This window comes from Dendrobates tinctorius, unplaced genomic scaffold, assembly GCF_039654945.1.
Source record: "Dendrobates tinctorius isolate UK_male_01 unplaced genomic scaffold, ASM3965494v1 ptg000097l, whole genome shotgun sequence".
In the NCBI taxonomy this organism is placed as follows: domain Eukaryota; kingdom Metazoa; phylum Chordata; class Amphibia; order Anura; family Dendrobatidae; genus Dendrobates; species Dendrobates tinctorius.
Window position 1 is genome coordinate 14,704,150 of NW_027361765.1, and position 16,866 is coordinate 14,721,015.

The window sequence follows — 16,866 nt, forward strand, 5'->3', positions numbered from 1 at the left end:
GATTGTTGGTGCCAGAAGGGCTGGTCTGAGTATTTCAGAAACTGCTGATCTACTGGGATTTTCACGCACAACCATCTCTAGGGTTTACAGAGAATGGTCCGAAAAAGAAAAAAAATCCAGTGAGCGGCAGTTCTGTGGCCGGAAATGCCTTGTTGATGCCAGAGGTCAGAGGAGAATGGGAATACTGGTTCGAGCTGATAGAAAGGCAACAGTGACTCAAATTGCCACCCGTTACAACCAAGGTAGGCAGAAGAGCATCTCTGAACGCACAGTGCGTCGAACTTTGAGGCAGATGGGCTACAGCAGCAGAAGACCACACTGGGTACCACTCCTCTCAGCTAAGAACAGGCATCTGATGGCTACTTTCAGCAGGATAATGCGCCATGTCATAAAGCTCGATTCATCTCAGATTGGTTTCTTGAACATGACAATGAGTTCACTGTACTCAAATGGCCTCCTCAGTCACCAGATCTCAATCCAATAGAGCATCTTTGGGATGTGGTGGAACGGGAGATTCGCATCAGGGATGTGCAGCCGACAAATCTGCGCCAACTGTGTGATGCCATCATGTCAATATGGTCCAAAATCTCTGAGGAATGCTTCCAGCACCTTGTTGAATCTCTGCCACGAAGAATTGAGGCAGTTCTGAAGGCAAAAGGGGGTCCAACCCGTTACTAGCATGGTGTACCTAATAAAGTGGCCAGTGAGTGTATATATATATATATATATATATATATATATATATATATATAGTGTCTATGTGTCTATGTCTATTCTTTCTATTCTTTATTAAACCTGTCAGTGTGATTTTACAGTATAGCACACTGAACTGCCGGCTTTTCTAAAGGACACCGGTGCGTATTTCTCGCAAGTCACATGTCTGGTCCGTGTGTAATCCGTAGTTTTCTCACCCCCATAGACTTGCATTGGCATATGATGGGCGTAATACGCTGACAATCGCAGCATGCTGCAATTTTCTCAGCACGTATAATACGGCTGAGAAAAAAATCGGCTGATGGGAGCTGCCCCATAGATTAACATTGGTCCGAGTGCTATGCGATTTTTTTCTCGCATAGCACTCGTCCGTATTTCTCGCTAGTATGACGCCGGCCTTATAGTGAATGTAATCATGGTGCATACTTACACAAAACACTGCATAAAAAACCACATGTAAATCCAGCTTTGTGCTCCAAAACAAGAAAAAGACTCAAAATGAATGAGAAATATAAAAGGAAATCTTTATACTTCTCCTTACTTATGGTATCATCTCTGACTTTAGCTAACAAATAGTGTATTAAAAAATTGAATGGTATTTTTTTGTGTCACCACTTTGACATTTTCCATTCAGAAATAATATTCACAACAGCGTGTTTTTTTTGTCTTGTGTATTTTTTCTTGTGCATTTTTACTTGCCATTTTCAGGCACTTTGTTGCATTTTTTTTAACTGAGCTTCATTTTTTTCTGTCTTTGCATAACAAAATGTACTGCAATTTTGTACGTTATAAATAATCTGATTTGAAAAGTAATATTTCAGTCACATGATTAAAGAATCAAATGAAGGTGAAATACACAATGAACAAATGCCACCAAAAACACAAAAAATAGCATAGATACTCTTATTTTAAAAAGTTACAAAAGACATAAACAATACAAAAAGATATATACCTTTAGAAAAAATGAAAGTACATTTATGTTTTAATCAAATAAATGTTCAAAATGTAAAACAAAACAAAAAACCAACAGCAAGTCCTTACTTATCTATTTGCATAGTAGAGCAGCTTCAAATGATTATGCAGCTAAGGCAGCAGGGAGCCAGCTATAAAACATAGCTGAACTCCCCATACAGTCATGGGCAAAAGTTTAGAGAATGACACAAATATTATATTTTCACATGATCTGCTGCCCTCTGGTTTTTATGTGTGTTTGTCAGATGTTTTTATCACATACAGAAATATAATTGCAATCATATTATGAGTAACAAAAGGTTATATTGACAGTTAGAATGAGTTAATGCAGCAAGTCAATATTTGCAGTGTTGACCCTTCTTCTTCAGGACCTCAGCACTTCTCCCTGGCATGCTCTCAATCAACTTCTGGATCAAATCCTGACTGATAGCAGTCCATTCTTGCAAAATCAATGCTTTTATTTTGTCTGAATTTGAAGGTTTTTGTTTGTCCACCCGTCTCTTGATGATTGACCACAAGTTCTCAATGGGATTAAGATCTGGGGAGTTTCCAGGCCATGGTCCCAAAATCTCTATGTTTTGTTCCCTGAGCCATTTAGTTATCACCTTTGCTTTATGGCAAGGTGCTCCATCATATTGAAAAAGGCATTGTTGATCGCCAAACTGCTCTTGGACGGTTGGGAGAAGTTGCTCTTGGAGGACATTCTGGTACCATTCTTTATTCATGGCTGTGTTTTTAGGCAAGACTGAGAGAGAGCCCATTCCCTTGGCTGAGAAGCAACCCCACACATGAATGGTTTCAGGATGCTTGACAGTTGGCATGAGACAAGACTGGTGGTAGCGCTCACCTGGTCTTCTCCGAATAAGCCGCTTTCCAGATGTCCCAAACAATCGAAAAGGGGATTCATCAGAGAAAATGACTTTACCCCAGTCCTCAGCAATCCACTCCCTGTACCTCTTGCAGAATATCAGTCTGTCCATGATGTTTTTTCTGGAGAGAAGTGGCTTCTTTGCTGCCCTCCTTGAGACCAGGCCTTGCTCCAAGAGTCTCCGCCTCACAGTGCGTGCAGATGCACTCACACCTGCCTGCTGCCATTCCTGAGCAAGCTCTGCACTGCTGGTAGCCCGCTCCCGCAGCTGAAACACTTTTAAGAGACGGTTATGGCGCTTGCTGGTCTTTCTTGGGCGCCCTGGAGCCTTTTTGACAACAAGGGAACCTCTCTCCTTGAAGTTCTTGATGATGCGATAGATTGTTGACTGAGGTGCAATCTTTCTAGCTGCGATACTCTTCCCAGTTAGGCCATTTTTGTGCAGTGCAGTGATGACTGCACGTGTTTCTTTAGAGATAACCATGGTTAACAGAAGAGAAACAATGATGCCAAGCACCAGCCTCCTTTTAAAGTGTCCAGTGGTGTCATTCTTACTTAATCATGACAGATTGATCTCCAGCCCTGTCCTCATCAACACCTACACCTGTGTTAATGGAGCAATCACTGAAACGATGTTAGCTGGTCCTTTTAAGGAAGGGCTGCAAAGATGTTGAAATGTTTTTTGGGGGATAAAGTTAATTTTCTAGGCAAATATTGACTTTGCAAGTAATTGCTGTTAAGCTGATCACTCTTTATAACATTCTGGAGTATATGCAAATTGCCATTAGAAAAAATGAAGCAGTAGACTTTGTAAAAATTAATATTTGTGTCATTCTCTAAACTTATAGCCATGACTGTAGATAAAGCAGGGACAGTGTGTTATCATCCTTAGGGCTGAGAGAACCCGTGGACGTTTGGGTTCGTTGGATTTGACCGAACGTTAGTACAAAGTTCGGTCTGGAAACCAAAGCTGTACCCAAACTTGAACCAGAACCTGAACTCCATGAAATCAATGGTCTCTCTCTCACTCCCTCTCTACCTCCCCTCTAGCCTCTCTCCTCCCCAAATTCCCGGACTTCCAGGAGAGGTCCATATATGGAGTTCAGCACGGACATGAACCTCGAACTTTACAGTTCAGGAGGTTCGCTCATTTCTATCATTTTTGCCTTCCCAATTCCTGTATACACAGCACTAAACAAGCGCTGTGTACAGTAATGGGAAACGCTATGTGCTTCACCTCCTGATCCAGCAGTCATGTGATTACTAGGTTTAGGTAGAGTGCAGGAGCTGCTGGGTCCTAGGAGACCAAGTCAGCTCTGCTATACATCTAGCAGATGGCATTTCCAATGTAAATGGGGACAATATATTAGCCCAAGTTACAGGGACAATTAGGTAAAAAAATAAATTGCTTAAATGTTAATATGCCCCCAATAGTCTTGGGGTAAGTGGCCCAGTCTTGAATTGGCTGAATATAGTATGTGGTGCTCAAAACACATATTTACAACCAATGTTCATCTACCCCCACAACACAGCACTTTTAGAATACCATTTTATTCGTAATTAATATTTTCCACAGTTATTCCTGTAAATATGTAGCAACTTTTCTGCTATATTTTAATGTGTAGACCATTAGCACACCTGACACAATGAACCCACATACTGTTTTTACAAAGCATAAGATCTCAATAATACATCTTGTTTAAAAGTGTTTTGCTGTACATGAAAATAATTTATACGGCCAACAAGATATATTCATCAGAAAACAGACAGGTCTAACAAATTATAAACCCGTCCTTCTAGATCCAACTATTCCTGGTTCCTGAATTTTATTTGCTTTTATTGAGTTTCAAAGCTATGCATAGCAGAGCAGCCTACAGTCTCTGCAGACTTTATTTCAGCAATATATTACTTGCATGATTTTTTAAATTATACAGAGTACCCTTAGGGCACAGCTTGAGTGACATGTAATTTACACACAAACAGCTATTTTAGAATATCCTTACTCTTTTTGATCAACAAAAAATTCAGTTTTTCTAAGAATGCATTGATATATTCCAAAAGCAATGACTTATACTGTTAAAACGTCTGACAATTTCATTTTCTTACAACAATTTTTGTATGCTAACATGAAAATTCCTCAAATATATTGTGCTGCACTAATCTTACCTTCTAGGGGATTTTAGTTTAACATGGAATCAGTACCAGTACACAGAAATAAAAAACGTCTAGACACTGATTCATAATTAGCATTTTTTTTAATTCAATGTCTTTTTCTTTCCCGTGGTATTAGTTTTTTTGCACCAAATTCATCCAAATGGCGTACGTGATTTATGAATTTGTTTTTTTCGCTCTTGAACTGTTTTTGTGACTTTTAGCAACAGATATTACAATTTGGCTCCTAAAATCTCAAAAAATGTGCCGAGAGTCTGGAGTACCTGGATATACACCGAGGGAGGACTGGATTCAAATTGCACCAAAATTGCAACTTTTTGATAAGTCACAATTGATAAATCAGGCAAAATCATCTGGAAATGATAAACTCTGCATACAGAGCAGAAAAACAAACCAGGAGTGCACATAGAAAATAGACATAAAAAGGCGCAAATAGCGTAATGAATTGGGTGCAAACAAAAAAGTAAAAAACACCAAAAAACTGCAGAAAAAAGGTGCAAATGTAATGACGAATTAGGCTACTTTCTCACAATGAGTATTTGTTGAGGTTTTGATGTTGCAGATTTTCTGTCGCATTTCTGCATCAATTAGGTAAAATTAGGTTGTGTTTTTTTCATGGTACTTTTGAGTGGTTTTTTTCATGTGTTTTATCACATTCTTGAGGCTGTTGTATTTTTCTCTTTTTCGCGTACCACAGATTAAATAAGTCCACCTTTTTTCTTCAACTGTATTTTTATTGAAGTTTTCATAATACATTACCATATACAACAACACAAAACAATATCAACAATACTAATAGAATGGAGGGAGGAAGGAGTAACGGATTAGGAAGGGGAAGAACTGGGAAATAAAAAGGAAATGGGGAAACTAACTAATAAGGTCCTACTGGTAAATTGGCACTCTATAACCAATATAATTTCAAACAGAAATCAAGTAAAACATGTATCGTTAAGGATTATATTATGTCCAACGGGTATATTGAACTTAGATTCTGAGAAAGTCCTTTAATAGCTGACTTCATTAAGGATGTTGAAACTTATTTTGTCTTGTCCTGTTTCAGGTTAGTAAAAAAAATAAATAAATATATATATACAGTCATATGTAAAAGTTTGGGCACCCCTATTAATGTTAACCTTTTTTCTTTATAACAATTTTGGTTTTTGCAACAGCTATTTCAGTTTCATATATCTAATAACTGATGGACTCAGTTATATTTCTGGATTCAAATGAGGTTTATTGTACTAACAGAAAATGTGCAATCTGCATTTAAACAAAATTTGACCGGTGCAAAAGTATGGGCACCCTTATCATTTTCTTGATTTGAACACTCCTAACTACTTTTTACTGACTTCCTGAAGCACTAAATTGGTTTTGTAACCTCATTGAGCTTTGAACTTCATAGCCAGGTGTATCAAATCATGAGAAAAGGTATTTAAAGTGGCCACTTGCAAGTAGTTCTCCTATTTGATTCTCCTATGAAGAGTGGCATCATGGGCTCCTCAAAACAACTCTCAAATGATCTGAAAACAAAGATTATTCAACATAGCTTTTCAGGGGAAGGATAAAAAAAGTTGTCTCAGAGATTTAACCTGTCAGTTTCCACTGTGAGGAACATAGTAAGGAAATGGAAGAACACAGGTACAGTTCTTGTTAAGCCCAGAAGTGGCAGGCCAAGAAAAATATCAGAAAGGCAGAGAAGAAGAATGGTGAGAACAGTCAAGGACAATCCACAGACCACCTCCAAAGACCTGCAGCATCATCTTGCTGCAGATGGTGTCACTGTGCATCGGTCAACAATACAGCGCATGCATAACACCTTTTTGTATGACCAAACAACTCAATCTTTGTTTCATCAGTCTACAGGACCTTCTTCCAAAATGTAACTGGCTTGTCCAAATGTGCTTTTGCATACCTCAGGCGACTGTTTGTGGCGTGCTTGCAGAAACGGCTTCTTTCGCATCACTCTCCCATACAGCTTCTCCTTGTGCAAAGTGCGCTGTATTGTTGACCGATGCACAGTGACACCATCTGCAGCAAGATGATGCTGCAGGTCTTTGGAGGTGGTCTGTGGATTGTCCTTGACTGTTCTCAGCATTCTTCTTCTCTGCCTTTCTGATATTTTTCTTGGCCTGCCACTTCTGGGCTTAACAAGAACTGTACCTGTGTTCTTCCATTTCCTTACTATGTTCCTCACAGTGGAAACTGACAGGTTAAATCTCTGAGACAACTTTTTGTATCCTTCCCTTGAAAAGCTATGTTGAATAATCTTTGTTTTCAGATCATTTGAGAGTTGTTTTGAGGAGCCCATGATGCCACTCTTCATAGGAGAATCAAATAGGAGAACTACTTGCAAGTGGCCACTTTAAATACCTTTTCTCATGATTTGATACACCTGGCTATGAAGTTCAAAGCTCAATGAGGTTACAAAACCAATTTAGTGCTTCAGGAAGTCAGTAAAAAGTAGTTAGGAGTGTTCAAATCAAGAAAATGATAAGGGTGCCCATACTTTTGCACCGGTCAAATTTTTTTTAAATGCAGATTGCACATTTTCTGTTAGTACAATAAACCTCATTTGAATCCAGAAATATAACTGAGTCCATCAGTTATTAGATATATGAAACTGAAATACCTGTTGCAAAAACCAAAATTGCTATTAAGAAAAAAGGTTAACATTAATAGGGGTGCCCAAACTTTTACATATGACTGTAAATTGAAAAGAAAGGAAACAGCACAGTACTTAGCTTTGGGTGACCGGCCCCTGGCAGAAAGTCCCGTTTTCAGCCACAATATCCAATATTCATTCCAAATAAAGGCAGCACTTCATAGTTAGTCTTTCAAGTGGTAGTGAGTTTATTCAGCCCACATATCAAGGCAACGTTTCGGCTCAACTGAGCCTTTTTCACGCAGATTTTAAGACTAGAATAAACCAACATCGGTATACTATTAGAAAGAAGAAACTTGATTTGCCAGTCCCGAAATACTTCGTTTAGTGTAATCATACTGAGAGGGACTTGAGGTTTAGAATAATTAATGTGGTCCCTATACAGAGAAGTGGTGGTGATGAAGAACTTATACTCAAGAAAAAGGAACTGAAGTGGATCTATGAGCTGAATACACTAAAACCGAAAGGGTTAAATGTTGAATTTAAAAGACATACTGTTATGTGAAAGGGTTCCTCTCTATGTGTTATATTGAAGGCCTATGGATATAAAGGGAATAATTTTCTATGATTATCCCTGATTTTAATCTTTTTTTATTCTATTTTAGATACATCACTATCTGTAACAGTGTTGAAATTGCCCTGGTAAAGATATTAAGAACATGGAGGACGAGTGGATTATTATAGCTGTGGGGATAACTGATATATTGCCCTTAGTCACTGGGGTGAATCAGTAGGCCTGATGAAGGTCATGTGGTGCACGTGAGTGACTATTTGGATAAACCGAAAATAACCTGGCAAGGGTGTTGTTCGGGGTTCCAGGGCAAATTAGTAATACTATTAAAATCCCTTTATATTTAGATAAAAATACTAGCAGCAATATAAATTTCCTTAGATGTATAAAAAAATTTAAGAGATACCAGCAGTTAAAAATATCAGCAGTAATATTGTGATAAAAGGAGCTAAAAGAATATTATGGATAATGGTGCTGTATGTTTTAAGTAAATCGCTGGATTAAATATATAGTATTGATGAAAATGAAGGACTTGTGGCGTTACTTGACCTTCTGCCACACACAATATGGCGCTTTTGAAGGGATGAATACACCAGTGCGCCTGTGCACAGAGGGAAAATGCCACACAAAGTCTTCTATTCGCTGAATAAACATGACAGGGCTGATGACTCATAGCACATGCGCAGTAGAGCTACAGGAACGCCAGATACAGTGTTTTCAGCGTTCATGGCGTCCTCCATGTGGTGGTATGTAAACTAAAGGGATTATATGAGACACTGTGTTATTGTATAACTAATATAAGTGATGAGCAATTATATAAACAATATGGAAATGGAGCTCAATATAAAGCACAAAGATTGTAAAAAGCACAAAGCACTTTTGGCACTATTTGCACATGTGGATCCTATTGACTATAATGAAAGAAACTGTATGCACTTAAATATATTTTTGTAATGTAAAATGATTGGCACTATTAAGAGATTGTTATATGGTCTATAAATAGACACCTTTTTGTAACACCCACGTCTTGAGAAAGGCTCAGTTGAGCCGAAACATTGCCTTGATATGTGGGCTGAATAAACTCACTACCACTTGAAAGACTAACTATGGAGTGCTGCCTTTATTTGGAATGAATATATATATATATATATATATATATATACACATCCAACTAAGGGGATAAAGGAAATAATTTTTCCAAAGCTGCTGTAACGACTCTTGGAATGGACCCTCTGAGCCATGGTACCAACCCACCCCTGGTGAGCTGACCTAGTGAGGACCATCCCCTATACAAGGAGCGTCAGGGGTAGACCCAGTGAGATAAAGTACCACGACTGCTGGTACCAGGTGGCCGGCTCAAAGGAGGCACGAGAGACCGTGTCTAGCAGGGTGAATACAAGGGCATGCTAGGTACAGGAGGGTGCAGAGCTCGTACTCGGAAGCACGCATGGTATGAAAGAGTGCAGGGTGCATGCTGGGAAGCACGCCTGGAGACATGAGTGCAGAGTGGATACTGGGAAGCACACCTGGGTACAAGAGAGTGCAGAGCACATACTGGGAAGCACACCTGAGTACAAGAGAGTACAGAGCACATACTTGGAAGCACGCCAGGTACACACAGGGGCCTGAGTATAAAGGGCGACCATGCAGGAACCTAGCTGGCCTAGCAGGGAAGTAAATTGATAATCAGGCACTTCCCCTAGCAGAAAGCAGCCTGATATACTAGTGCCTGCTGCTGGTCAGAAAGACTTCCGGGTCAAGAGCTGCATTTAAAATAAAAGGCCAGAGATCCGCGCTGCCGAAGCCTGAACGCATGAGTCACCAGATCCAGAGACCGACCGTGAAACCGGAATTGAGGACACCGAGCAGCGCGCCCCTCATCCAGATACCTGTCAGGATGCCGAAGTGAGGTGAGTAAGTCGAGGTGGTGCGGACCGGGATATAACAGCTGCCATTTCTTGATAGACATTTTAAATTTGTCTTCTCTTAACCCCTTAAAGACCGTCGATAAGCCTTTTAACAGCGGCAGTTAAGGGTACTTATTCCTCAGCGCCACTTTTTAACGGCACTGGAAAATAAAGTCATAGCACCCCCAGCATCAGAAAGTTTACCAGGGGTAGCTGAGACAAACGAGAACATGATTTGTGTCGGTTTTTGCCGACCCCAGTGTTGTGATCACTTTTTTCACGGAATAACGGTGACCGCAAAAAAAAGTCAGTTTTCCTATTTATTTCTCTCTCCTCTGATATTATATAGCACATCAGATGAGAGAGAAATGGGGTCCCACAAGCCCCTCCGGTACCTGTGATGTCCTCTGGTCCCTCCGGCTGTGTCCCCAGGCATCGTCTTCCTGGGAAAAACATGGCAGGCGGATGCGCAATGAGCCCGCTGAGATCTGCCTGCCAGCACCCAGCAGCAATAAGAGATTTCTCCTATTGGTTCATTTTGATCACTGTGATAGACACTATCACAGTGATCAAAGTGAAAAAAATATTAAATCAAACCTCTCTTTATCACCCCCTTAGTTAGGTAAAAATAATAAAATAAAAGAAAATGTATTTTTTTCCATTAGGGTTAGGGCTAGGGTTTGGGGTTATAGTTGGGGTTATAGGTAGGGTTAGGGTTGGAGCTAGGGTTAGGGTTGGTCTAGGGTTAAGGTTGAGGCTAGAGTTAGAGCTAGAGTTAAGGTTGGGCTAGGGTTAGGGTTGGGGCTAGGATTGTGTTAGGATTAGGGTTGTGGTGTTGGGGTTAGGGTGGTGTTGAGGTTAGGGCTGTGGTTAGGGTTATGGTTAGGGATGGGATTAGGGTTAGGGGTGTGTTGGGTTAGGGTTGGGGTTAGGGCTGTGTTAGGGCTGGAGTTAGAATTGAGAGGTTTCCACTGTTTAGGTACATCAGGGGGTCTCCAAACACGACATGGTGCCCACCATTGATTCTAGCCAATTTTGCATTCAAAAAGTCAAATGATGCTCCCTCCCTCCTGAGCACTGCCATGCGCCCAAACAGTGGCTTTCCCCCACATACCGGGTATAGGCATACTCAGGAGAAAGTGTACAACAAATTTTGTTGTCCCTTTTCTCCTGACACCCTTGTGAAAATAATAAAGTTTGGTTCCAAAGTAATTTGTTGTGAAGAAAGTAAAATGTTAATGTTTCCTTCCACATTGCTTTAGTTCTTGTGAAGCAACTGAAGGGTTAATGAACTTCTTGGATGTGGTTTTGCACACCTTGAGGGGTGCAGTTTTTAGAATGCTGTCACTTTTGGGTATTTTCTGTCATATTGACCTCTCAAACTCACTTCAAATGTGAGGTGGTCCCTAAAAAAATGGTTTTGTAAATTTTGTTGGAAAAATGAGAAATCGCTCAACAACCCTTATTTCATCCTAACAAAAAAAATTATGCTTCCAAAATTGTGCTGATGTAAAGTTGACACATGGGAAATGTTATTTATTAACCATTTTGTGTGATATGACTCTCTGATTTAAGGGCACAAAAATGAAAAGTTTGAAAATTGCAAAATTTTCAAAATGTTTGCCAATTTCTGTTTTTTTCTCATAAATAAATGAAAGTCATATCAAAGAAATTTTACCACTAACATATGAAGTACAATATGTCAGGGAAAAAAGTCTGGGAATCAGTGCCATCCATTGAAGCGTTCCAGAGTCATAACCTCATAAAGTGACAGTGGTCACAATTGTAAAATTTGGCTTGGTCATTAAGTGCAAAATTGTCTCTGTCACTAAGGGGTTAAAGCATGCAAGAGTGCAAAAAAAATCTATGAGTAGAAACTCTCTCTATAATATCTGAAATTTTGGGAATATCTTTCTGTTTCCATCTTGAAGTGATATAGAAGGGTTAATGGTTTGCCTTTAACTGCCTTTTGCCTTTCATTGCTAGAATTGTTGCAGCAGCTACAACAGAAGCAAACAGTAATTTAGTGACCAATAAAATATGAATAATTATAAGTCTAAATTGAAAAGGAATATCTTGAATACCAAGAGATAATGCAAGATGGATGTAAGATTAACATTAAGTTTGGTGATTTTTTAAATGAGCTCAGATATTTTAGCCCATAGAGGTCTTACAACAGGACATTCCCAAAAAATGTGAAATAAATGACCATGATGACCACATTCCCTCCAGCAAATTTTGATTGTGTTGGAAAGACTTTGTGCAGTTTACTGGTGTATATTACCACCTAGATAAAAATTTAAAATACACTTCAAGTAGAAGAGCACAAGAAGTAGAGGAGTAGGCTATCCTAAATACTTTGACACAACTATCTGTCTCAAAATGCGTGCTAAAATCTTTTTCCCAATTCAAGATATGTGCTTTCCTTAAGAATTCAATATCCTCATTAAAGGTTGCGTAAAGCTCACTTGTCCTTCATAAATTATTGTTAAAAGGGTTGTTTAAGAGATCCAGTACTTCTTCAGGAAGTGTGAAGGGGGACTTAAAATTTTTATAGCAATATTTTTGAACTTCCAAAAAGTTGAAAACTTCAGAGTCTGGTATATTACATATTTCTTTGAGGTTCTGGAAAGTGATAAAAGAATTTTTCTTAAAGTCCATAATCAGATAAGACAAATGTAATATACCCTGTTTTTGCCAATTCTTTAAAGATATCATTTGAATATCATTTTCAATTATTGATATAGGAATAGTCTCCAAAGGTATATTTTGGATATTATGCTTAAAAGCATTGGCTATTCTTTTCCAGTTAAGAATAGTGTCTTTTAATATGGGTGTTTGAGCAGGATTTAGACTTGGAATTAAAAGATGTAACAGCATTAAAGAGGATAATGGTATGTCATAATTTAGAGTTATTTTTAATTATTTCCAGCTGTTTCTATCTTTTTCTAGTCATGTTCTACATTGCTTGAGAACACTAGATAGTTGGTAGGCTTTGCGGTTTAACAAACCTATTCCCACTTTCCTATCATGCTTGTGGAATATTTGTTTTGCAATCCTTGATTAATTTTTTTGTATAATTAAGGAATTTTGTTAAAAATACTGTATTTTTCAGACTGTAAGACACACCGGACCATAAGACGCACCTAGGTTTTAGAGGAGGAAATTAGGGAAAAAAATAAACTGAAGCAAAAAATGTGGTCAATTCTGTACTTAATATCCTCTATCCTGGTAAATATGTTCTCCTCATCACCATACTGATACACATGGCCCCTCATCCCTATCCTGGTATGCATCGCTCCCTCATCCCTATCCTGGTATGCATGGCCCCCTTAACATTATCCTGATGTGCATGGCCCTCATTCCCATCCTGGTATGCATGCCTCTTCATCCCTAGCCTGGTACGCATGGCCCCATCATCCCTATCCTGTTAGGAATGGTCCCCCTCATCCTTATCCTGACAGGAATGATCGACCTCATCCCTATACTGGTATGCAGGGTCCCCATCTTGTCCAAGTATGCATGGCCCCATCCCTATCCTGGTATGCAGGGCCCCATCCTTCACCTGGTAAAATTGGCCCCCATCCCAGTCCTGGTATGCAGGGCCCCATCCTTATCCTGGTATGATTGTCCCCACCCTGGTTCTGTTGTGCATTGCCCCATAGTTATCCTGTTATGATTGGTCCCATCCCAGTCCTGGTATGCATGGTCCCATCCTTATCCTGGTGTTATTGGCCCCATCCTTGTCCTGGTATGCAAGGCTCCTTCCTTATCCTAGTATGATTGGCCCCATGCTGGTCCTGGTATGCATGGTTCCATCCTTATCCTGGTATGATTGGCCCCATGCCTGTCATGGTATGCATGGCCCCATCCTTATACTGGTATGTCTGCCCCATCCCAGTCGTGGTATGCCTGGTCCCATCCTTATCCTGGTATGTTTCGCCCCATCCTGGTGCTCGTATGCATGGTTCCTTCCTTATCCAGATATGATTGGCCCCATCCTGTTCCTGGTATGCATGGTCCCATCCTTATCCTGGTATGATTGGCCCCATGCTGGTCCTGGTATGCATGGTTCCATCCTTATCCTGGTATGATTAGCCCCATGCCTGTTGTGGTATGCATGGCCTCATCCTTATCCTGTTATGTCTGCCCCATCCCAGTCCTGGTATGCATGGTCTCATCCTTATCCTGGTATGTTTGGCCCCATCCTGTTCCTCGCATGCATGGTTCCTTCCTTATCCAGATATGTTTGGCCCCATCCTGTTCCTGGTATGCATGGTCCCGTCCTTATCCTGGTATGATTGGCCCCATGCTGGTCCTGGTATGCATGGTTCCATCCTTATCCTGGTATGATTGGCCCCACGCCTGTCATGGTATGCATGGCCCCATCCTTATCCTGGTATGTCTGGCCCCATCCCAGTCCTGGTATGCATGGTCCCATCCTTATCCTGGTTCTCGTATGCATGGTTCCTTCCTTATCCAGATATGTTTGGCCCCATCCTGTTCATGGTAAGCATGGTCCTATCCTTATCCTGGTATGATTGGCCCCATGCTGGTCCTGGTATGCATGGTTCCATCCTTATCCTGGTATGATTGACCCCATGCTTGTTGTGGTATGCATGGCCCCATCCTTATCCTGGTATGCATGGTCTCATCCTTATCCTGGTATGTTTGGCCCCATCCTGGTCCTCGTGTGCATGGTTCCTTCCTTATCCAGATATGATTGCCCCATGCTGGTCCTGGTATGCATGGTTCCATCGTTATCCTGGTATGATTGGCCCCATGCCTGTCATGGTATGCATGGCCCCATCCTTATCCAGGTATGTCTGGCCCCATCCCAGTCCTCATATGCATGGCCCTATCTTTATCCTGGTATGTTTGGCCCCATCCCAGTCTGGGTATGCATGGTTCCATCCTTATCCTGGTATGATTGGCCCCATCCTGTTCCTAGTACGCATGGCCCCATCCTTGTCCTGGTATGATTGGCCCCATGCCTAATCTTTTCTGATGGGACCATGCATACCAGGAACGGGATGGGACCAGTCATGCCAGGATAATGATGGGACCAATCATTCCAGGAATGGGATGTGGCCAATCATACCAGAATAGGGATGTGGACAATCATGCCAGGATGCCAAAAACAAATGAATATTCATTGCCCTCCATGCCCATGGGCGTGGAATGCAGTGAATATTCATTTCTCTTTAGCAGCGGGCACAGGAGTTAACTGCAGCCACCGGATCCTGCCTCTGTGACCCACTGCTCCGTCGAAACCGCTCCCCCACCTCCCCACCACTGCCAGAGCCAATACATCTAAACTATAAGATGCACCACCCTATTTTCCTCCATATTTTGGGAGGAAAAATGTGTCTTAGGCTACTTTCACATATGTTAAACATAGGGGCGCATGGTGCATGCGCATGGACGTGCACGATGCGCTGCGCTAAAAAACGCTAATGTGAAACCAGCCTTATAGTCCAAAAAATACGGTATATTGATATTTGGGAAGAATAGTTATTTTATAAAATATAATATTCCCTAGCCAGGTGTTATTGAATTTAGCTATTTCATTAATTTGATATTGTGTGTCTTTTACTAAGGCAAGAAGATTCTTTAATTAATTAATAATTAGCTCTTATTACCCTCCACCAGCTGAAAATTAATTTTTTTTTTATTTGGATTTGTAATTCTACATCTCAAAATAAACATAGTATATTTGACTAAATTGTATTTATCCCTTACAGTAGTATGATGTATGAAAATAATTTTCTAATTTTTTTTGGTTTCGAGTCAATTGGATCTGTTACTCTGACTATTGTATCATCCTCATAAATGCCAATCTTACGCTGTCTGTTACTTGCTGAAATTCCTTCAATAGAACCATTCGATCTCATGGTTTCTGCCAAAGGTTCCATAATGATAGTGAAAAAAGGGGGAAAGGAACAGCCCTGCCTTGTGCTGTTTGTTATTTTGCAAAATGATTGCTAATTAAAATAGAAGCAGAGGGGCAATAATATAATACACTGATTGATTTGGATATCAGTCCTTCAAAACCAAATTTATTTAAGGTTTTGGATGGATAGTCCCAGTTTATGCGGTCAAATGCCTTTTTGGCATCTATAGACACAAATACTTCAGGTGTTTTATTTATTTCTACAGCGGATATGAGATTAATCATTCTTCTGCTTCCATCCAATGTGTTTCTGCCATCTACAAAACCTACTTGGTCAAAATGTGTAATTTCTGGTAACATTTTTATTATCCTTTAAGCCAGTATTTTAGCATAAATTTGTACATCACAATTTAAATAGTGAAATAGGTCTATAACTATTAATAGAATAAGGGTCAACTCTAGTGATGAGCGAGCACTAAAATGCTCGGGTACTCGTTGCTTGGGTCGAGCAAATTGGAATACTCGGGTACTCGACCCGAGCAATGAGCCCAATGTTAGTCTATGGGAAATTCAAGCTTTTTTCCGTGACTCCCCCTAGAGGTTTTTCTAGGGTATCAAAACATCAGAAATGTATGGGGACAGTGTTCAAACGACATGGAAACATCATGGGGATCGCCCCTGGAAGCATTTCTGACTCCTAGGTCACTACTGTGACCAATGTAGTCATAGTGTGAAGCCACTTTTACAGGTGCAAACAAAAACATAAAAAAAGAAACCAAAATTGATTTTACAGGGAAACATGTTAAGGGACATCCTTTCCAGGGTAATAATTTGTATGTAAAGCAAAAGAAATAACCCCCCAAAAAATGATCCTCCACCACTTTGGCAATGTTCACATGTAGCGTTTTTTATGCATTTTCCAATGCTACCATTGCTTTCACCAATACAAATGAATTTACTGGGAAATGTCATTGTAGCATTTAACAATCTTAGCTGGCCATGTGGTGTGTGACACATCATCAGACACAACTTGTATCATTTATGAAGGAGTGACTCAAAGTCACAAAGCCTATTTTTATAGAGGCATCAGTCAGAATTACTATTCTTAGAGGGCCATTATAAAACAGTGCGTCTCCTATATAGTTATTGCCTATGCATTGTGTGTGT

The 16,866-nt window shown here is 40.1% G+C and overlaps 1 protein-coding gene across 2 annotated transcripts in view; it reads right to left on the bottom strand.

Annotated features, from left to right (window-relative positions):
* ENTREP2 (endosomal transmembrane epsin interactor 2) overlaps positions 1-16,866 on the bottom strand; it is a 1,465,465-nt gene that overhangs the window by 499,522 nt on the left and 949,077 nt on the right. The gene's annotated exons all lie outside the window — the stretch shown is intronic.